Source organism: Oncorhynchus kisutch, unplaced genomic scaffold, assembly GCF_002021735.2.
Source record: "Oncorhynchus kisutch isolate 150728-3 unplaced genomic scaffold, Okis_V2 scaffold1313, whole genome shotgun sequence".
NCBI classification, from domain to species: Eukaryota; Metazoa; Chordata; class Actinopteri; order Salmoniformes; family Salmonidae; genus Oncorhynchus; species Oncorhynchus kisutch.
In genome coordinates, this window is record NW_022263258.1 from 22,981 (window position 1) to 45,662 (window position 22,682).

A 22,682-nucleotide genomic window follows, 5' to 3' on the forward strand; every position below is an offset into this window, starting at 1 on the left:
ACTTTCCTGTAACACTGATGTCAAAATGTCAGATGAAAAAGCAAGACATTACTTACTTTCAGAGGAGCAGCGTAGCACACGCCATTGAGGCCCACAAACAAAGCTGTGGATAGTTTCCTTGAAGCCAGAGCAGAAAGAAAGAACAAATAAAAATGCCGAAACCCGGGATCGAACCAGGGACCTTTAGATCTTCAGTCTAACGCTCTCCCAACTGAGCTATTTCGGCAATTCACTAAATTCAATTCTGTGGCAACCTTGACAATTCACATGCATGTGACTCACAATTCTGACAGTCAAAAAGTACATCATAGCCAGTACGGGGATCGAACTCATGACCTTGGCGTTATTAGCACCACGCTCTAACCAACTGAGCTAACCGGCCACTAGCTATTGGACGCAATTGTTGAGATGCACCGAGCCTCTGCAAGTGCTGGAGCGTAAACTAACAAGTCAACCAACAGCATAGCCTGACAAGACTGGACAAGACTTGGTTGCTTCTTGCGGAATTTCCAAACGGCTGGGGAATTAGCTCAAATACTTTGCATGCGTGAGGGAGTGGGATCAATGCCCGCATGCTCCAAAATCACATTGTTTTATGGATCCAAGAAAACTCCAGTTCACACTTCATGCAGCCTTGTCTTACGACAACCTACTGTCATGTAAACAATGACAAGAAACTGTCATTTAACAATGACAAGCAACTCTCATGTAATACTGATGTCACAATGTCAGATGAGAAAGAAGACATTACTTACTTTCAGAGAGCAGCGTATCACACACTCTAACCAACTGAGCTAACCAGCCGCTGGCTACAGAGCACAATTGTTGAGATGCACCGAGCCTCTGCAAGTGCTGGAGCGCAAACTAACAAGTCCACCAACAGCATAGACTGACAAGACTGGACACTCTTAGTTGCTCCTTGTGGCAATTCCAAACAGCTGGGGAATTTGATCAATTGGTATTGTGTTTGCTTAGCATGCTATAGGTATTGGATTCGATGCCCGCATTCCCCAAAAACAATTTTTTTTGTGGATCCAAGAAATCTCCAGTTCACACTTCATGCAGCCTTGTCTTACGACAACCTACTGTCATGTAACAATGACAAGCAACTTTCCTGTAACACTGATGTCAAAATGTCAGATGAAAAAGCAAGACATTACTTACTTTCAGAGGAGCAGCGTAGAACACGCCATTGAGGCCCACAAACAAAGCTGTGGATAGTTTCCTTTAAGCCAGAGCATAAAGAAAGAACAAATACAAAAGCCAAAACCCGGGATCGAACCAGGGACCTTTAGATCTTCAGTCTAACGCTCTCCCAACTGAGCTATTTCGGAAATTAACTAAATTAAATTCTGTGGCACCCTTGACAATTCACATGCATGTGACTCACAATTTTGACAGTAAAAAGTACATCATAGCCAGTACGGGGATCGAACCCATGACCTTGGCGTTATTAGCACCACGCTCTAACCAACTGAGCTAAACGGGAACTATCAATTGGGCGCAATTGTTGAGATGCACCGAGCCTCTGCAAGTGCTGGCGAGTAAACTAACAAGTCAACCAACAGCATAGCCTGACAAGACTGGACCCTCTTGGTTGCTTCTTGTGGAATTTCCAAACGGCTGGGGAATTAGCTCAAATACTTTGCATTCGTGAGGTAGTGGGATCGATGCCCGCATGCTCCAAAATCACATTGTTTTATGGATCCAAGAAAGCTCCAGTTCACACTTCATGCAGCCTTGTCCTACGACAACCTACTGTCATGTAACAATGACAAGCAACTTTCCTGTAACACTGATGTCAAAATGTCAGATGAAAAAGCAAGACATTACTTACTTTCAGAAGAGCAGCGTAGCACACGCCATTGAGGCCCACAAACAAAGCTGTGGATAGTTTCCTTGAAGCCAGAGCAGAAAGAAAGAACAAATACAAATGCCAAAACCCAGGATCGAACCAGGGACCTTTAGATCTTCAGTCTAACGCTCTCCCAACGGAGCTATTTCGGCAATTAACTAAATAAAATTCTGTGGCACCCTTGACAATTCACATGCATGTGACTCACAATTTTGACAGTCAAAAAGTACATCATAGCCAGTACGGGGATCGAACCCATGACCTTGGCGTTATTAGCACCACGCTCTAACCAACTGAGCTAAACGGGAACTATCAATTGGGCGCAATTGTTGAGATGCACCGAGCCTCTGCAAGTGCTGGCGAGTAAACTAACACGTCAACCAACAGCATAGCCTGACAAGACTGGACCCTCTTGGTTGCTTCTTGTGGAATTTCCAAACGGCTGGGGAATTAGCTCAAATACTTTGCATTCGTGAGGTAGTGGGATCGATGCCCGCATGCTCCAAAATCACATTGTTTTATGGATCCAAGAAAACTCCAGTTCACACTTCATGCAGCCTTGTCTTACGACAACCTACTGTCATGTAAACAATGACAAGAAACTGTCATTTAACAATGACAAGCAACTCTCATGTAATACTGATGTCACAATGTCAGATGAGAAAGAAGACATTACTTACTTTCAGAGAGCAGCGTATCACACACTCTAACCAACTGAGCTAACCAGCCGCTGGCTACAGAGCACAATTGTTGAGATGCACCGAGCCTCTGCAAGTGCTGGAGCGCAAACTAACAAGTCCACCAACAGCATATACTGACAAGACTGGACACTCTTAGTTGCTCCTTGTGGCAATTCCAAACTGCTGGGGAATTTGATCAATTGGTATTGTGTTTGCTTAGCATGCTATAGGTATTGGGATCGATGCCCGCATTCCCCAAAAACAATTTTTTTGGTGGATCCAAGAAAGCTCCAGTTCACACTTCATGCAGCCTTGTCTTACGACAACCTACTGTCATGTAACAATGACAAGCAACTTTCCTGTAACACTGATGTCAAAATGTCAAATGAAAAAGCAAGACATTACTTACTTTCAGAGGAGCAGCGTAGCACACGCCATTGAGGCCCACAAACAAAGCTGTGGATAGTTTCCTTGAAGCCAGAGCATAAAGAAAGAACAAATACAAACGCCAAAAACCGGGATCGAACCAGGGAACTTTAGATCTTCAGTCTAACGCTCTCCCAACTGAGCTATTTCGGCAATTTACTAAATTAAATTCTGTGGCACCCTTGACAATTCACATGCATGTGACTCACAATTTTGACAGTCAAAAAGTACATCATAGCCAGTACGGGGATCGAAACCATGACCTTGGCGTTATTAGCACTACGCTCTAACCAACTGAGCTAACCGGGAACTATCAATTGGGCGCAATTGTTGAGATGCACCGAGCCTCTGCAAGTGCTGGCGAGTAAACTAACAAGTCAACCAACAGCATAGCCTGACAAGACTGGACCCTCTTGGTTGCTTCTTGTGGAATTTCCAAACGGCTGGGGAATTAGCTCAAATACTTTGCATTCGTGAGGTAGTTGGATCGATGCCCGCATGCTCCAAAATCACATTGTTTTATGGATCCAAGAAAGCTCCAGTTCACACTTCATGCAGCCTTGTCCTACGACAACCTACTGTCATGTAACAATGACAAGCAACTTTCCTGTAACACTGATGTCAAAATGTCAGATGAAAAAGCAAGACATTACTTACTTTCAGAAGAGCAGCGTAGCACACGCCATTGAGGCCCACAAACAAAGCTGTGGATAGTTTCCTTGAAGCCAGAGCAGAAAGAAAGAACAAATACAAATGGCGAAACCCAGGATCGAACCAGGGACCTTTAGATCTTCAGTCTAACGCTCTCCCAACTGAGCTATTTCGGCAATTAACTAAATTAAATTCTGTGGCACCCTTGACAATTCACATGCATGTGACTCACAATTTTGACAGTCAAAAAGTACATCATAGCCAGTAGGGGGATCGAACCCATGACCTTGGCGTTATTAGCACCACGCTCTAACCAACTGAGCTAAACGGGAACTATGAATTGGGCGCAATTGTTGAGATGCACCGAGCCTCTGCAAGTGCTGGCGAGTAAACTAACACGTCAACCAACAGCATAGCCTGACAAGACTGGACCCTCTTGGTTGCTTCTTGTGGAATTTCCAAACGGCTGGGGAATTAGCTCAAATACTTTGCATTCGTGAGGTAGTGGGATCGATGCCCGCATGCTCCAAAATCACATTGTTTTATGGATCCAAGAAAGCTCCAGTTCACACTTCATGCAGCCTTGTCCTATGACAACCTACTGTCATGTAACAATGACAAGCAACTTTCCTGTAACACTGATGTCAAAATGTCAGATGAAAAAGCAAGACATTACTTACTTTCAGAGGAGCAGCGTAGCACACGCCATTGAGGCCCACAAACAAAGCTGTGGATAGTTTCCTTGAAGCCAGAGCAGAAAGAAAGAACAAATACAAATGCCGAAACACGGGATCGAACCAGGGACCTTTAGATCTTCAGTCTAACGCTCTCCCAACTGAGGTATTTCAGCAATTCACTAAATTCAATTCTGTGGCAACCTTGACAATTCACATGCATGTGACTCACAATTCTGACAGTCAAAAAGTACATCATAGCCAGTACGGGGATCGAACTCATGACCTTGGCGTTATTAGCACCACGCTCTAACAAACTGAGCTAACCAGCCACTAGCTATTGGACACAATTGTTGAGATGCACCGAGCCTCTGCAAGTGCTGGAGCGTAAACTAACAAGTCAACCAACAGCATAGCCTGACAAGACTGGACAAGACTTGGTTGCTTCTTGCGGAATTTCCAAACGGCTGGGGAATTAGCTCAAATACTTTGCATGCGTGAGGTAGTGGGATCAATGCCCGCATGCTCCAAAATCACATTGTTTTATGGATCCAAGAAAACTCCAGTTCACACTTCATGCAGCCTTGTCTTACGACAACCTACTGTCATGTAAACAATGACAAGAAACTGTCATTTAACAATGACAAGCAACTCTCATGTAATACTGATGTCACAATGTCAGATGAGAAAGAAGACATTACTTACTTTCAGAGAGCAGCGTATCACACACTCTAACCAACTGAGCTAACCAGCCGCTGGCTACAGAGCACAATTGTTGAGATGCACCGAGCCTCTGCAAGTGCTGGAGCGCAAACTAACAAGTCCACCAACAGCATAGACTGACAAGACTGGACACTCTTAGTTGCTCCTTGTGGCAATTCCAAACAGCTGGGGAATTTGATCAATTGGTATTGTGTTTGCTTAGCATGCTATAGGTATTGGATTCGATGCCCGCATTCCCCAAAAACAATTTTTTTTGTGGATCCAAGAAAGCTCCAGTTCACACTTCATGCAGCCTTGTCTTACGACAACCTACTGTCATGTAACAATGACAAGCAACTTTCCTGTAACACTGATGTCAAAATGTCAGATGAAAAAGCAAGACATTACTTACTTTCAGAGGAGCAGCGTAGCACACGCCATTGAGGCCCACAAACAAAGCTGTGGATAGTTTCCTTGAAGCCAGAGCAGAAAGAAAGAACAAATACAAATGCCGAAACCCGGGATCGAACCAGGGACCTTTAGATCTTCAGTCTAACGCTCTCCCAACTGAGCTATTTCGGCAATTAACTAAATTAAATTCTGTGGCACCCTTGACAATTCACATGCATGTGACTCACAATTTTGACAGTCAAAAAGTACATCATAGCCAGTAGGGGGATCGAACCCATGACCTTGGCGTTATTAGCACCACGCTCTAACCAACTGAGCTAAACGGGAACTATCAATTGGGCGCAATTGTTGAGATGCACCGAGCCTCTGCAAGTGCTGGCGAGTAAACTAACACGTCAACCAACAGCATAGCCTGACAAGACTGGACCCTCTTGGTTGCTTCTTGTGGAATTTCCAAATGGCTGGGGAATTAGCTCAAATACTTTGCATTCGTGAGGTAGTGGGATCGATGCCCGCATGCTCCAAAATCACATTGTTTTATGGATCCAAGAAAGCTCCAGTTCACACTTCATGCAGCCTTGTCCTATGACAACCTACTGTCATGTAACAATGACAAGCAACTTTCCTGTAACACTGATGTCAAAATGTCAGATGAAAAAGCAAGACATTACTTACTTTCAGAGGAGCAGCGTAGCACACGCCATTGAGGCCCACAAACAAAGCTGTGGATAGTTTCCTTGAAGCCAGAGCAGAAAGAAAGAACAAATACAAATGCCGAAACCCGGGATCGAACCAGGGACCTTTAGATCTTCAGTCTAACGCTCTCCCAACTGAGCTATTTCGGCAATTCACTAAATTCAATTCTGTGGCAACCTTGACAATTCACATGCATGTGACTCACAATTCTGACAGTCAAAAAGTACATCATAGCCAGTACGGGGATCGAACCCATGACCTTGGCGTTATTAGCACCACGCTCTAACCAACTGAGCTAAACGGGAACTATCAATTGGGCGCAATTGTTGAGATGCACCGAGCCTCTGCAAGTGCTGGCGAGTAAACTAACACGTCAACCAACAGCATAGCCTGACAAGACTGGACCCTCTTGGTTGCTTCTTGTGGAATTTCCAAACGGCTGGGGAATTAGCTCAAATACTTTGCATTCGTGAGGTAGTGGGATCGATGCCCGCATGCTCCAAAATCACATTGTTTTATGGATCCAAGAAAGCTCCAGTTCACACTTCATGCAGCCTTGTCCTATGACAACCTACTGTCATGTAACAATGACAAGCAACTTTCCTGTAACACTGATGTCAAAATGTCAGATGAAAAAGCAAGACATTACTTACTTTCAGAGGAGCAGCGTAGCACACGCCATTGAGGCCCACAAACAAAGCTGTGGATAGTTTCCTTGAAGCCAGAGCAGAAAGAAAGAACAAATACAAATGCAGAAACCCGGGATCGAACCAGGGACCTTTAGATCTTCAGTCTAACGCTCTCCCAACTGAGCTATTTCGGCAATTCACTAAATTCAATTCTGTGGCAACCTTGACAATTCACATGCATGTGACTCACAATTCTGACAGTCAAAAAGTACATCATAGCCAGTACGGGGATCGAACTCATGACCTTGGCGTTATTAGCACCACGCTCTAACCAACTGAGCTAACCGTCCACTAGCTATTGGAAGCAATTGTTGAGATGCACCGAGCCTCTGCAAGTGCTGGAGCGTAAACTAACAAGTCAACCAACAGCATAGCCTGACAAGACTGGACAAGACTTGGTTGCTTCTTGCGTAATTTCCAAACGGCTGGGGAATTAGCTCAAATACTTTGCATGCGTGAGGTAGTGGGATCAATGCCCGCATGCTCCAAAATCACATTGTTTTATGGATCCAAGAAAACTCCAGTTCACACTTCATGCAGCCTTGTCTTACGACAACCTACTGTCATGTAAACAATGACAAGAAACTGTCATTTAACAATGACAAGCAACTCTCATGTAATACTGATGTCACAATGTCAGATGAGAAAGAAGACATTACTTACTTTCAGAGAGCAGCGTATCACACACTCTAACCAACTGAGCTAACCAGCCGCTGGCTACAGAGCACAATTGTTGAGATGCACCGAGCCTCTGCAAGTGCTGGAGCGCAAACTAACAAGTCCACCAACAGCATAGACTGACAAGACTGGACACTCTTAGTTGCTCCTTGTGGCAATTCCAAACAGCTGGGGAATTTGATCAATTGGTATTGTGTTTGCTTAGCATGCTATAGGTATTGGATTCGATGCCCGCATTCCCCAAAAACAATTTTTTTTGTGGATCCAAGAAAGCTCCAGTTCACACTTCATGCAGCCTTGTCTTACGACAACCTACTGTCATGTAACAATGACAAGCAACTTTCCTGTAACACTGATGTCAAAATGTCAGATGAAAAAGCAAGACATTACTTACTTTCAGAGGAGCAGCGTAGAACACGCCATTGAGGCCCACAAACAAAGCTGTGGATAGTTTCCTTTAAGCCAGAGCATAAAGAAAGAACAAATACAAACGCCAAAACCCAGGATCGAACCAGGGACCTTTAGATCTTCAGTCTAACGCTCTCCCAACTGAGCTATTTCGGCAATTAACTAAATTAAATTCTGTGGCACCCTTGACAATTCACATGCATGTGACTCACAATTTTGACAGTCAAAAAATACATCATAGCCAGTACGGGGATCGAACCCATGACCTTGGCGTTATTAGCACCACGCTCTAACCAGCTGAGCTAAACGGGAACTATCAATTGGACGCAATTGTTGAGATGCACCGAGCCTCTGCAAGTGCTGGCGAGTAAACTAACAAGTCAACCAACAGCATAGCCTGACAAGACTGGACCCTCTTGGTTGCTTCTTGTGGAATTTCCAAACGGCTGGGGAATTAGCTCAAATACTTTGCATTCGTGAGGTAGTGGGATCGATGCCCGCATGCTCCAAAATCACATTGTTTTATGGATCCAAGAAAGCTCCAGTTCACACTTCATGCAGCCTTGTCCTACGACAACCTACTGTCATGTAACAATGACAAGCAACTTTCCTGTAACACTGATGTCAAAATGTCAGATGAAAAAGCAAGACATTACTTACTTTCAGAAGAGCAGCGTAGCACACGCCATTGAGGCCCACAAACAAAGCTGTGGATAGTTTCCTTGAAGCCAGAGAAGAAAGAAAGAACAAACACAAATGCCGAAACCCAGGACCTTTAGATCTTCAGTCTAACGCTCTCCCAACTGAGCTATTTCGGCAATTAACTAAATTAAATTCTGTGGCACCCTTGACAATTCACATGCATGTGACTCACAATTTTGACAGTCAAAAAGTACATCATAGCCAGTACGGGGATCAAACCCATGACCTTGGCGTTATTAGCACCACGCTCTAACCAACTGAGCTAAACGGGAACTATCAATTTGGCGCAATTGTTGAGATGCACCGAGCCTCTGCAAGTGCTGGCGAGTAAACTAACAAGTCAACCAACAGCATAGCCTGACAAGACTGGACCCTCTTGGTTGCTTCTTGTGGAATTTCCAAACGGCTGGGGAATTAGCTCAAATACTTTGCATTCGTGAGGTAGTGGGATCGATGCCCGCATGCTCCAAAATCACATTGTTTTATGGATCCAAGAAAGCTCCAGTTCACACTTCATGCAGCCTTGTCCTACGACAACCTACTGTCATGTAACAATGACAAGCAACTTTCCTGTAACACTGATGTCAAAATGTCAGATGAAAAAGCAAGACATTACTTACTTTCAGAAGAGCAGCGTAGCACACGCCATTGAGGCCCACAAACAAAGCTGTGGATAGTTTCCTTGAAGCCAGAGCAGAAAGAAAGAACAAACACAAATGCCGAAAACCAGGATCGAACCAGGGACCTTTAGATCTTCAGTCTAACGCTCTCCCAACTGAGCTATTTCGGCAATTAACTAAATTAAATTCTGTGGCACCCTTGACAATTCACATGCATGTGACTCACAATTTTGACAGTCAAAAAGTACATCATAGCCAGTACGGGGATCGAACCCATGAACTTGGCGTTATTAGCTCCACTCTCTAACCAACTGAGCTAACCGGGAACTAGCTATTGGACGCAATTGTTGAGATGCACCGAGCCTCTGCAAGTGCTGGAGCGTAAACTAACAAGTCAACCAACAGCATAGCCTGACAAGACTGGACAAGACTTGGTTGCTTCTTGCGGAATTTCCAAACGGCTGGGGAATTAGCTCAAATACTTTGCATGCGTGAGGTAGTGGATCGATGCCCGCATGCTCCAAAATCACATTGTTTTATGGATCCAAGAAAACTCCAGTTCACACTTCATGCAGCCTTGTCTTACGACAACCTACTGTCATGTAAACAATGACAAGAAACTGTCATTTAACAATGACAAGCAACTCTCATGTAATACTGATGTCACAATGTCAGATGAGAAAGAAGACATTACTTACTTTCAGAGAGCAGCGTATCACACACTCTAACCAACTGAGCTAACCAGCCGCTGGCTACAGAGCACAATTGTTGAGATGCACCGAGCCTCTGCAAGTGCTGGAGCGCAAACTAACAAGTCCACCAACAGCATATACTGACAAGACTGGACACTCTTAGTTGCTCCTTGTGGCAATTCCAAACAGCTGGGGAATTTGATCAATTGGTATTGTGTTTGCTTAGCATGCTATAGGTATTGGGATCGATGCCCGCATTCCCCAAAAACAATTTTTTTGTGGATCCAAGAAAGCTCCAGTTCACACTTCATGCAGCCTTGTCTTACGACAACCTACTGTCATGTAACAATGACAAGCAACTTTCCTGTAACACTGATGTCAAAATGTCAGATGAAAAAGCAAGACATTACTTACTTTCAGAGGAGCAGCGTAGCACACGCCATTGAGGCCCACAAACAAAGCTGTGGATAGTTTCCTTGAAGCCAGAGCATAAAGAAAGAACAAATACAAACGCTGAAACCCGGGATCGAACCAGGGACCTTTAGATCTTCAGTCTAACGCTCTCCCAACTGAGCTATTTCGGCAATTTACTAAATTAAATTCTGTGGCACCCTTGACAATTCATATGCATGTGACTCACAATTTTGACAGTCAAAAAGTACATCATAGCCAGCACGGGGATCGAACCCATGACCTTGGCGTTATTAGCACCATGCTCTAACCAACTGAGCTAACCGGGAACTATCAATTGGGCGCAATTGTTGAGATGCACCGAGCCTCTGCAAGTGCTGGCGAGTAAACTAACAAGTCAACCAACAGCATATCCTGACAAGACTGGACCCTCTTGGTTGCTTCTTGTGGAATTTCCAAACGGCTGGGGAATTAGCTCAAATACTTTGCATTCGTGAGGTAGTGGGATCGATACCCGCATGCTCCAAAATCACATTGTTTTATGGATCCAAGAAAGCTCCAGTTCACACTTCATGCAGCCTTGTCCTACGACAACCTACTGTCATGTAACAATGACAAGCAACTTTCCTGTAACACTGATGTCAAAATGTCAGATGAAAAAGCAAGACATTACTTACTTTCAGAAGAGCAGCGTAGCACACCCCATTGAGGCCCACAAACAAAGCTGTGGATAGTTTCCTTGTAGCCAGAGCAGAAAGAAAGAACAAATACAAATGCCGAAACCCGGGATTGAACCAGGGACCTTTAGATCTTCAGTCTAACGATCTCCCAACTGAGCTATTTTGGAAATTCACTGAATTCAATTCTGTGGCAACCTTGACAATTCACATGCATGTGACTCACAATTTTGACAGTCAAAAAGTACATCATAGCCAGTACGGGGATCGAACTCATGACCTTGGCGTTATTAGCACCACGCTCTAACCAACTGAGCTAACCGGCCGCTAGCTATTGGATGCAATTGTTGAGATGCACCGAGCCTCTGCAAGTGCTGGAGCGTAAACTAACAAGTCAACCAACAGCATAGCCTGACAAGACTGGACAAGACTTGGTTGCTTCTTGTGGAATTTCCAAACGGCTGGGGAATTAGCTCAAATACTTTGCATGCGTGAGGTAGTGGGATCGATGCCCGCATGCTCCAAAATCACATTGTTTTATGGATCCAAGAAAACTCCAGTTCACACTTCATGCAGCCTTGTCTTACGACAACCTACTGTCATGTAAACAATGACAAGAAACTGTCATTTAACAATGACAAGCAACTCTCATGTAATACTGATGTCACAATGTCAGATGAGAAAGAAGACATTACTTACTTTCAGAGAGCAGCGTATCACACACTCTAACCAACTGAGCTAACCAGCCGCTGGCTACAGAGCACAATTGTTGAGATGCACCGAGCCTCTGCAAGTGCTGGAGCGCAAACTAACAAGTCCACCAACAGCATATACTGACAAGACTGGACACTCTTAGTTGCTCCTTGTGGCAATTCCAAACAGCTGGGGAATTTGATCAATTGGTATTGTGTTTGCTTAGCATGCTATAGGTATTGGGATCGATGCCCGCATTCCCCAAAAACAATTTTTTTGTGGATCCAAGAAAGCTCCAGTTCACACTTCATGCAGCCTTGTCCTTACGACAACCTACTGTCATGTAACAATGACAAGCAACTTTCCTGTAACACTGATGTCAAAATGTCAGATGAAAAAGCAAGACATTACTTACTTTCAGAGGAGCAGCGTAGCACACGCCATTGAGGCCCACCAACAAAGCTGTGGATAGTTTCCTTGAAGCCAGAGCAGAAAGAAAGAACAAATACAAATGCCGAAACCCGGGATCGAACCAGGGACCTTTAGATCTTCAGTCTAACGCTCTCCCAACTGAGCTATTTCGGCAATTAACTAAATAAATTCTGTGGCACCCTTGACAATTCACATGCATGTGACTCACAATTTTGACAGTCAAAAAGTACATCATAGCCAGTACAGGGATCGAACCCATGACCTTGGCGTTATTAGCACCACGCTCTAACCAACTGAGCTAAACTGGAACTATCAATTGGGCGCAATTGTTGAGATGCACCGAGCCTCTGCAAGTGCTGGCGAGTAAACTAACAAGTCAACCAACAGCATATCCTGACAAGACTGGACCCTCTTGGTTGCTTCTTGTGGAATTTCCAAACGGCTGGGGAATTAGCTCAAATACTTTGCATTCGTGAGGTAGTGGGATCGATGCCCGCATGCTCCAAAATCACATTGTTTTATGGATCCAAGAAAGCTCCAGTTCACACTTCATGCAGCCTTGTCCTACGACAACCTACTGTCATGTAACAATGACAAGCAACTTTCCTGTAACACTGATGTCAAAATGTCAGATGAAAAAGCAAGACATTACTTACTTTCAGAGGAGCAGCGTAGCACACGCCATTGAGGCCCACAAACAAAGCTGTGGATAGTTTCCTTGAAGCCAGAGCAGAAAGAAAGAACAAATACAAATGCCGAAACCCGGGATTGAACCAGGGACCTTTAGATCTTCAGTCTAACGCTCTCCCAACTGAGCTATTTCGGCAATTCACTAAATTCAATTCTGTGGCAACCTTGACAATTCACATGCATGTGACTCACAATTTTGACAGTCAAAAAGTACATCATAGCCAGTACGGGGATCGAACTCATGACCTTGGCGTTATTAGCACCACGCTCTAACCAACTGAGCTAACCGGCCGCTAGCTATTGGATGCAATTGTTGAGATGCACCGAGCCTCTGCAAGTGCTGGAGCGTAAACTAACAAGTCAACCAACAGCATAGCCTGACAAGACTGGACAAGACTTGGTTGATTCTTGCGGAATTTCCAAACGGCTGGGGAATTAGCTCAAATACTTTGCATGCGTGAGGTAGTGGGATCGATGCCCGCATGCTCCAAAATCACATTGTTTTATGGATCCAAGAAAACTCCAGTTCACACTTCATGCAGCCTTGTCTTACGACAACCTACTGTCATGTAAACAATGACAAGAAACTGTCATTTAACAATGACAAGCAACTCTCATGTAATACTGATGTCACAATGTCAGATGAGAAAGAAGACATTACTTACTTTCAGAGAGCAGCGTATCACACACTCTAACCAACTGAGCTAACCAGCCGCTGGCTACAGAGCACAATTGTTGAGATGCACCGAGCCTCTGCAAGTGCTGGAGCGCAAACTAACAAGTCCACCAACAGCATATACTGACAAGACTGGACACTCTTAGTTGCTCCTTGTGGCAATTCCAAACAGCTGGGGAATTTGATCAATTGGTATTGTGTTTGCTTAGCATGCTATAGGTATTGGGATCGATGCCCGCATTCCCCAAAAACAATTTTTTTGGTGGATCCAAGAAAGCTCCAGTTCACACTTCATGCAGCCTTGTCCTACGACAACCTACTGTCATGTAACAATGACAAGCAACTTTCCTGTAACACTGATGTCAAAATGTCAGATGAAAAAGCAAGACATTACTTACTTTCAGAGGAGCAGCGTAGCACACGCCATTGAGGCCCACCAACAAAGCTGTGGATAGTTTCCTTGAAGCCAGAGCAGAAAGAAAGAACAAATACAAATGCCGAAACCCGGGATCGAACCAGGGACCTTTAGATCTTCAGTCTAACGCTCTCCCAACTGAGCTATTTCGGCAATTCACTAAATTCAATTCTGTGGCAACCTTGACAATTCACATGCATGTGACTCACAATTTTGACAGTCAAAAAGTACATCATAGCCAGTACGGGGATCGAACTCATGACCTTGGCGTTATTAGCACCACGCTCTAACCAACTGAGCTAAACGGCCGACTAGCTATTGGACGCAATTGTTGAGATGCACCGAGCCTCTGCAAGTGCTGGAGCGTAAACTAACAAGTCAACCAACAGCATAGCCTGACAAGACTGGACCAGACTTGGTTGCTTCTTGCGGAATTTCCAAACGGCTGGGGAATTAGCTCAAATACTTTGCATGCGTGAGGTAGTGGGATCGATGCCCGCATGCTCCAAAATCACATTGTTTTATGGATCCAAGAAAACTCCAGTTCACACTTCATGCAGCCTTGTCTTACGACAACCTACTGTCATGTAAACAATGACAAGAAACTGTCATTTAACAATGACAAGCAACTCTCATGTAATACTGATGTCACAATGTCAGATGAGAAAGAAGACATTACTTACTTTCAGAGAGCAGCGTATCACACACTCTAACCAACTGAGCTAACCAGCCGCTGGCTACAGAGCACAATTGTTGAGATGCACCGAGCCTCTGCAAGTGCTGGAGCGCAAACTAACAAGTCCACCAACAGCATATACTGACAAGACTGGACACTCTTAGTTGCTCCTTGTGGCAATTCCAAACAGCTGGGGAATTTGATCAATTGGTATTGTGTTTGCTTAGCATGCTATAGGTATTGGGATCGATGCCCGCATTCCCCAAAAACAATTTTTTTGTGGATCCAAGAAAGCTCCAGTTCACACTTCATGCAGCCTTGTCCTACGACAACCTACTGTCATGTAACAATGACAAGCAACTTTCCTGTAACACTGATGTCAAAATGTCAGATGAAAAAGCAAGACATTACTTACTTTCAGAGGAGCAGCGTAGCACACGCCATTGAGGCCCACAAACAAAGCTGTGGATAGTTTCCTTGAAGCCAGAGCAGAAAGAAAGAACAAATACAAATGCGAAACCCGGGATCGAACCAGGGACCTTTAGATCTTCAGTCTAACGCTCTCCCAACTGAGCTATTTCGGCAATTAACTAAATAAAATTCTGTGGCACCCTTGACAATTCACATGCATGTGACTCACAATTTTGACAGTCAAAAAGTACATCATAGCCAGTACGGAGATCGAACCCATGACCTTGGCGTTATTAGCACCACGCTCTAACCAACTGAGCTAAACGGGAACTATCAATTGGGCGCAATTGTTGAGATGCACCGAGCCTCTGCAAGTGCTGGCGAGTAAACTAACAAGTCAACCAACAGCATATCCTGACAAGACTGGACCCTCTTGGTTGCTTCTTGTGGAATTTCCAAACGGCTGGGGAATTAGCTCAAATACTTTGCATTCGTGAGGTAGTGGGATCGATGCCCGCATGCTCCAAAATCACATTGTTTTATGGATCCAAGAAAGCTCCAGTTCACACTTCATGCAGCCTTGTCCTACGACAACCTACTGTCATGTAACAATGACAAGCAACTTTCCTGTAACACTGATGTCAAAATGTCAGATGAAAAAGCAAGACATTACTTACTTTCAGAGGAGCAGCGTAGCACACGCCATTGAGGCCCACAAACAAAGCTGTGGATAGTTTCCTTGAAGCCAGAGCAGAAAGAAAGAACAAATACAAATGCCGAAAACCGGGATTGAACCAGGGACCTTTAGATCTTCAGTCTAACGCTCTCCCAACTGAGCTATTTCGGCAATTCACTAAATTCAATTCTGTGGCAACCTTGACAATTCACATGCATGTGACTCACAATTTTGACAGTCAAAAAGTACATCATAGCCAGTACGGGGATCGAACTCATGACCTTGGCGTTATTAGCACCACGCTCTAACCAACTGAGCTAACCGGCCGCTAGCTATTGGACGCAATTGTTGAGATGCACCGAGCCTCTGCAAGTGCTGGAGCGTAAACTAACAAGTCAACCAACAGCATAGCCTGACAAGACTGGACAAGACTTGGTTGCTTCTTTCGGAATTTCCAAACGGCTGGGGAATTAGCTCAAATACTTTGCATGCGTGAGGTAGTGGGATCGATGCCCGCATGCTCCAAAATCACATTGTTTTATGGATCCAAGAAAACTCCAGTTCACACTTCATGCAGCCTTGTCTTACGACAACCTACTGTCATGTAAACAATGACAAAAAACTGTCATTTAACAATGACAAGCAACTCTCATGTAATACTGATGTCACAATGTCAGATGAGAAAGAAGACATTACTTACTTTCAGAGAGCAGCGTATCACACACTCTAACCAACTGAGCTAACCAGCCGCTGGCTACAGAGCACAATTGTTGAGATGCACCGAGCCTCTGCAAGTGCTGGAGCGCAAAATAACAAGTCCACCAACAGCATATACTGACAAGACTGGACACTCTTAGTTGCTCCTTGTGGCAATTCCAAACAGCTGGGGAATTTGATCAATTGGTATTGTGTTTGCTTAGCATGCTATAGGTATTGGGATCGATGCCCGCATTCCCCAAAAACAATTTTTTTTGTGGATCCAAGAAAGCTCCAGTTCACACTTCATGCAGCCTTGTCCTACGACAACCTACTGTCATGTAACAATGACAAGCAACTTTCCTGTAACACTGATGTCAAAATGTCAGATGAAAAAGCAAGACATTACTTACTTTCAGAGGAGCAGCGTAGCACACGCCATTGAGGCCCACCAACAAAGCTGTGGATAGTTTCCTTGAAGCCAGAGCAGAAAGAAAGAACAAATACAAATGCCGAAACCCGGGATCATACCAGGGACCTTTAGATCTTCAGTCTAACGCTCTCCCAACTGAGCTATTTCGGCAATTAACTAAATAAAATTCTGTGGCACCCTTGACAATTCACATGCATGTGACTCACAATTTTGACAGTCAAAAAGTACATCATAGCCAGTACGGGGATCGAACCCATGACCTTGGCGTTATTAGCACCACGCTCTAACCAACTGAGCTAAACGGGAACTATCAATTGGGCGCAATTGTTGAGATGCACCGAGCCTCTGCAAGTGCTGGCGAGTAAACTAACAAGTCAACCAACAGCATATCCTGACAAGACTGGACCCTCTTGGTTGCTTCTTGTGGAATTTCCAAACGGCTGGGGAATTAGCTCAAATACTTTGCATTCGTGAGGTAGTGGGATCGATGCCCGCATGCTCCAAAATCACATTGTTTTATGGATCCAAGAAAGCTCCAGTTCACACTTCATGCAGCCTTGTCCTACGACAACCTACTGTCATGTAACAATGACAAGCAACTTTCCTGTAACACTGATGTCAAAATGTCAGATGAAAAAGCAAGACATTACTTACTTTCAGAGGAGCAGCGTAGCACACGCCATTGAGGCCCACAAACAAAGCTGTGGATAGTTTCCTTGAAGCCAGAGCAGAAAGAAAGAACAAATACAAATGCCGAAAACCGGGATTGAACCAGGGACCTTTAGATCTTCAGTCTAACGCTCTCCCAACTGAGCTATTTCGGCAATTCACTAAATTCAATTCTGTGGCAACCTTGACAATTCACATGCATGTGACTCACAATTTTGACAGTCAAAAAGTACATCATAGCCAGTACGGGGATCGAACTCATGACCTTGGCGTTATTAGCACCACGCTCTAACCAACTGAGCTAACCGGCCGCTAGCTATTGGACGCAATTGTTGAGATGCACCGAGCCTCTGCAAGTGCTGGAGCGTAAACTAACAAGTCAACCAACAGCATAGCCTGACAAGACTGGACAAGACTTGGTTGCTTCTTTCGGAATTTCCAAACGGCTGGGGAATTAGCTCAAATACTTTGCATGCGTGAGGTAGTGGGATCGATGCCCGCATGCTCCAAAATCACATTGTTTTATGGATCCAAGAAAACTCCAGTTCACACTTCATGCAGCCTTGTCTTACGACAACCTACTGTCATGTAAACAATGACAAAAACTGTCATTTAACAATGACAAGCAACTCTCATGTAATACTGATGTCACAATGTCAGATGAGAAAGAAGACATTACTTACTTTCAGAGAGCAGCGTATCACACACTCTAACCAACTGAGCTAACCAGCCGCTGGCTACAGAGCACAATTGTTGAGATGCACCGAGCCTCTGCAAGTGCTGGAGCGCAAAATAACAAGTCCACCAACAGCATATACTGACAAGACTGGACACTCTTAGTTGCTCCTTGTGGCAATTCCAAACAGCTGGGGAATTTGATCAATTGGTATTGTGTTTGCTTAGCATGCTATAGGTATTGGGATCGATGCCCGCATTCCCCAAAAACAATTTTTTTTGTGGATCCAAGAAAGCTCCAGTTCACACTTCATGCAGCCTTGTCCTACGACAACCTACTGTCATGTAACAATGACAAGCAACTTTCCTGTAACACTGATGTCAAAATGTCAGATGAAAAAGCAAGACATTACTTACTTTCAGAGGAGCAGCGTAGCACACGCCATTGAGGCCCACCAACAAAGCTGTGGATAGTTTCCTTGAAGCCAGAGCAGAAAGAAAGAACAAATACAAATGCCGAAACCCGGGATCATACCAGGGACCTTTAGATCTTCAGTCTAACGCTCTCCCAACTGAGCTATTTCGGCAATTAACTAAATAAAATTCTGTGGCACCCTTGACAATTCACATGCATGTGACTCACAATTTTGACAGTCAAAAAGTACATCATAGCCAGTACGGGGATCGAACCCATGACCTTGGCGTTATTAGCACCACGCTCTAACCAACTGAGCTAAACGGGAACTATCAATTGGGCGCAATTGTTGAGATGCACCGAGCCTCTGCAAGTGCTGGCGAGTAAACTAACAAGTCAACCAACAGCATATCCTGACAAGACTGGACCCTCTTGGTTGCTTCTTGTGGAATTTCCAAACGGCTGGGGAATTAGCTCAAATACTTTGCATTCGTGTGGTAGTGGGATCGATGCCCGCATGCTCCAAAATCACATTGTTTTATGGATCCAAGAAAGCTCCAGTTCACACTTCATGCAGCCTTGTCCTACGACAACCTACTGTCATGTAACAATGACAAGCAACTTTCCTGTAACACTGATGTCAAAATGTCAGATGAAAAAGCAAGACATTACTTACTTTCAGAGGAGCAGCGTAGCACACGCCATTGAGGCCCACCAACAAAGCTGTGGATAGTTTCCTTGAAGCCAGAGCAGAAAGAAAGAACAAATACAAATGCCGAAACCCGGGATCAAACCAGGGACCTTTAGATCTTCAGTCTAAAGCTCTCCCAACTGAGCTATTTCGGCAATTAACTAAATAAAATTCTGTGGCACCCTTGACAATTCACATGCATGTGACTCACAATTTTGACAGTCATAAAGTACATCATAGCCAGTACGGGGATCGAACCCATGACCTTGGCGTTATTAGCACCATGCTCTAACCAACTGAGCTAAACGGGAACTATCAATTGGGCGCAATTGTTGAGATGCACCGAGCCTCTGCAAGTGCTGGCGAGTAAACTAACAAGTCAACCAACAGCATATCCTGACAAGACTGGACCCTCTTGGTTGCTTCTTGTGGAATTTCCAAACGGCTGGGGAATTAGCTCAAATACTTTGCATTCGTGAGGTAGTGGGATCGATGCCCGCATGCTCCAAAATCACATTGTTTTATGGATCCAAGAAAGCTCCAGTTCACACTTCATGCAGCCTTGTCCTACGACAACCTACTGTCATGTAACAATGACAAGCAACTTTCCTGTAACACTGATGTCAAAATGTCAGATGAAAAAGCAAGACATTACTTACTTTCAGAGGAGCAGCGTAGCACACGCCATTGAGGCCCACAAACAAAGCTGTGGATAGTTTCCTTGAAGCCAGAGCAGAAAGAAAGAACAAATACAAATGCCGAAACCCGGGATTGAACCAGGGACCTTTAGATCTTCAGTCTAACGCTCTCCCAACTGAGCTATTTCGGCAATTCACTAAATTCAATTCTGTGGCAACCTTGACAATTCACATGCATGTGACTCACAATTTTGACAGTCAAAAGGTACCTCATAGCCAGTACGGGGATCGAACTCATGACCTTGGCGTTATTAGCACCACGCTCTAACCAACTGAGCTAACCGGCCGCTAGCTATTGGACGCAATTGTTGAGATGCACCGAGCCTCTGCAAGTGCTGGAGCGTAAACTAACAAGTCAACCAACAGCATAGCCTGACAAGACTGGACAAGACTTGGTTGCTTCTTGCGGAATTTCCAAACGGCTGGGGAATTAGCTCAAATACTTTGCATGCGTGAGGTAGTGGGATCGATGCCCGCATGCTCCAAAATCACATTGTTTTATGGATCCAAGAAAACTCCAGTTCACACTTCATGCAGCCTTGTCTTACGACAACCTACTGTCATGTAAACAATGACAAGAAACTGTCATTTAACAATGACAAGCAACACTCATGTAATACTGATGTCACAATGTCAGATGAGAAAGAAGACATTACTTACTTTCAGAGAGCAGCGTATCACACACTCTAACCAACTGAGCTAACCAGCCGCTGGCTACAGAGCACAATTGTTGAGATGCACCGAGCCTCTGCAAGTGCTGGAGCGTAAACTAACAAGTCCACCAACAGCATATACTGACAAGACTGGACACTCTTAGTTGCTCCTTGTGGCAATTCCAAACAGCTGGGGAATTTGATCAATTGGTATTGTGTTTGCTTAGCATGCTATAGGTATTGGGATCGATGCCCGCATTCCCCAAAAACAATTTTTTTTGTGGATCCAAGAAAGCTCCAGTTCACACTTCATGCAGCCTTGTCCTACGACAACCTACTGTCATGTAACAATGACAAGCAACTTTCCTGTAACACTGATGTCAAAATGTCAGATGAAAAAGCAAGACATTACTTACTTTCAGAGGAGCAGCGTAGCACACGCCATTGAGGCCCACCAACAAAGCTGTGGATAGTTTCCTTGAAGCCAGAGCAGAAAGAAAGAACAAATACAAATGCCGAAACCCGGGATCAAACCAGGGACCTTTAGATCTTCAGTCTAACGCTCTCCCAACTGAGCTATTTCGGCAATTAACTAAATAAAATTCTGTGGCACCCTTGACAATTCACATGCATGTGACTCACAATTTTGACATTCAAAAAGTACATCATAGCCAGTACGGGGATCGAACCCATGACCTTGGCGTTATTAGCACCACGCTCTAACCAACTGAGCTAAACGGGAACTATCAATTGGGCGCAATTGTTGAGATGCACCGAGCCTCTGCAAGTGCTGGCGAGTAAACTAACAAGTCAACCAACAGCATATCCTGACAAGACTGGACCCTCTTGGTTGCTTCTTGTGGAATTTCCAAACGGCTGGGGAATTAGCTCAAATACTTTGCATTCGTGAGGTAGTGGGATCGATGCCCGCATGCTCCAAAATCACATTGTTTTATGGATCCAAGAAAGCTCCAGTTCACACTTCATGCAGCCTTGTCCTACGACAACCTACTGTCATGTAACAATGACAAGCAACTTTCCTGTAACACTGATGTCAAAATGTCAGATGAAAAAGCAAGACATTACTTACTTTCAGAGGAGCAGCGTAGCACACGCCATTGAGGCCCACAAACAAAGCTGTGGATAGTTTCCTTGAAGCCAGAGCAGAAAGAAAGAACAAATACAAATGCCGAAACCCGGGATTGAACCAGGGACCTTTAGATCTTCAGTCTAACGCTCTCCCAACTGAGCTATTTCGGCAATTCACTAAATTCAATTCTGTGGCAACCTTGACAATTCACATGCATGTGACTCACAATTTTGACAGTCAAAAGTTACCTCATAGCCAGTACGGGGATCGAACTAATGACCTTGGCGTTATTAGCACCACGCTCTAACCAACTGAGCTAACCGGCCGCTAGCTATTGGACGCAATTGTTGAGATGCACCGAGCCTCTGCAAGTGCTGGAGCGTAAACTAACAAGTCAACCAACAGCATAGCCTGACAAGACTGGACAAGACTTGGTTGCTTCTTGCGGAATTTCCAAACGGCTGGGGAATTAGCTCAAATACTTTGCATGCGTGAGGTAGTGGGATCGATGCCCGCATGCTCCAAAATCATATTGTTTTATGGATCCAAGAAAACTCCAGTTCACACTTCATGCAGCCTTGTCTTACGACAACCTACTGTCATGTAAACAATGACAAGAAACTGTCATTTAACAATGACAAGCAACTCTCATGTAATACTGATGTCACAATGTCAGATGAGAAAGAAGACATTACTTACTTTCAGAGAGCAGCGTATCACACACTCTAACCAACTGAGCTAACCAGCCGCTGGCTACAGAGCACAATTGTTGAGATGCACCGAGCCTCTGCAAGTGCTGGAGCGCAAAATAACAAGTCCACCAACAGCATATACTGACAAGACTGGACACTCTTAGTTGCTCCTTGTGGCAATTCCAAACAGCTGGGGAATTTGATCAATTGGTATTGTGTTTGCTTAGCATGCTATAGGTATTGGGATCGATGCCCGCATTCCCCAAAAACAATTTTTTTTGTGGATCCAAGAAAGCTCCAGTTCACACTTCATGCAGCCTTGTCCTACG

General features: G+C 44.4%; 17 non-coding genes across 17 annotated transcripts; all 17 read right to left on the bottom strand.

Moving 5' to 3' along the window:
• Window positions 1-153: 153 nt before the first annotated feature.
• trnaf-gaa (transfer RNA phenylalanine (anticodon GAA)) lies at window positions 154-226 on the bottom strand. Its single transcript has one exon. It is a non-coding gene; the product is annotated as a tRNA-Phe (tRNA).
• Window positions 227-308: 82 nt separating this feature from the next.
• Window positions 309-382, bottom strand: trnai-aau (transfer RNA isoleucine (anticodon AAU)). The gene has a single exon. It is a non-coding gene; the product is annotated as a tRNA-Ile (tRNA).
• Window positions 383-5,497: 5,115 nt separating this feature from the next.
• On the bottom strand, window positions 5,498-5,570 carry trnaf-gaa (transfer RNA phenylalanine (anticodon GAA)). Its single transcript has one exon. It is a non-coding gene; the product is annotated as a tRNA-Phe (tRNA).
• A 601-nt stretch (window positions 5,571-6,171) lies between these two features.
• trnaf-gaa (transfer RNA phenylalanine (anticodon GAA)) lies at window positions 6,172-6,244 on the bottom strand. Its single transcript has one exon. It is a non-coding gene; the product is annotated as a tRNA-Phe (tRNA).
• Window positions 6,245-6,845: 601 nt separating this feature from the next.
• Window positions 6,846-6,918, bottom strand: trnaf-gaa (transfer RNA phenylalanine (anticodon GAA)). The gene has a single exon. It is a non-coding gene; the product is annotated as a tRNA-Phe (tRNA).
• A 4,306-nt stretch (window positions 6,919-11,224) lies between these two features.
• trnai-aau (transfer RNA isoleucine (anticodon AAU)) lies at window positions 11,225-11,298 on the bottom strand. The gene has a single exon. It is a non-coding gene; the product is annotated as a tRNA-Ile (tRNA).
• Window positions 11,299-12,177: 879 nt separating this feature from the next.
• trnaf-gaa (transfer RNA phenylalanine (anticodon GAA)) lies at window positions 12,178-12,250 on the bottom strand. The gene has a single exon. It is a non-coding gene; the product is annotated as a tRNA-Phe (tRNA).
• A 600-nt stretch (window positions 12,251-12,850) lies between these two features.
• Window positions 12,851-12,923, bottom strand: trnaf-gaa (transfer RNA phenylalanine (anticodon GAA)). The gene has a single exon. It is a non-coding gene; the product is annotated as a tRNA-Phe (tRNA).
• Window positions 12,924-13,005: 82 nt separating this feature from the next.
• trnai-aau (transfer RNA isoleucine (anticodon AAU)) lies at window positions 13,006-13,079 on the bottom strand. Its single transcript has one exon. It is a non-coding gene; the product is annotated as a tRNA-Ile (tRNA).
• Window positions 13,080-13,958: 879 nt separating this feature from the next.
• Window positions 13,959-14,031, bottom strand: trnaf-gaa (transfer RNA phenylalanine (anticodon GAA)). Its single transcript has one exon. It is a non-coding gene; the product is annotated as a tRNA-Phe (tRNA).
• Window positions 14,032-14,113: 82 nt separating this feature from the next.
• On the bottom strand, window positions 14,114-14,187 carry trnai-aau (transfer RNA isoleucine (anticodon AAU)). Its single transcript has one exon. It is a non-coding gene; the product is annotated as a tRNA-Ile (tRNA).
• Window positions 14,188-15,894: 1,707 nt separating this feature from the next.
• Window positions 15,895-15,968, bottom strand: trnai-aau (transfer RNA isoleucine (anticodon AAU)). The gene has a single exon. It is a non-coding gene; the product is annotated as a tRNA-Ile (tRNA).
• A 1,708-nt stretch (window positions 15,969-17,676) lies between these two features.
• On the bottom strand, window positions 17,677-17,750 carry trnai-aau (transfer RNA isoleucine (anticodon AAU)). Its single transcript has one exon. It is a non-coding gene; the product is annotated as a tRNA-Ile (tRNA).
• Window positions 17,751-19,976: 2,226 nt separating this feature from the next.
• On the bottom strand, window positions 19,977-20,049 carry trnaf-gaa (transfer RNA phenylalanine (anticodon GAA)). The gene has a single exon. It is a non-coding gene; the product is annotated as a tRNA-Phe (tRNA).
• An 82-nt stretch (window positions 20,050-20,131) lies between these two features.
• On the bottom strand, window positions 20,132-20,205 carry trnai-aau (transfer RNA isoleucine (anticodon AAU)). The gene has a single exon. It is a non-coding gene; the product is annotated as a tRNA-Ile (tRNA).
• Window positions 20,206-21,084: 879 nt separating this feature from the next.
• trnaf-gaa (transfer RNA phenylalanine (anticodon GAA)) lies at window positions 21,085-21,157 on the bottom strand. Its single transcript has one exon. It is a non-coding gene; the product is annotated as a tRNA-Phe (tRNA).
• Window positions 21,158-21,758: 601 nt separating this feature from the next.
• Window positions 21,759-21,831, bottom strand: trnaf-gaa (transfer RNA phenylalanine (anticodon GAA)). The gene has a single exon. It is a non-coding gene; the product is annotated as a tRNA-Phe (tRNA).
• Window positions 21,832-22,682: the final 851 nt, after the last annotated feature.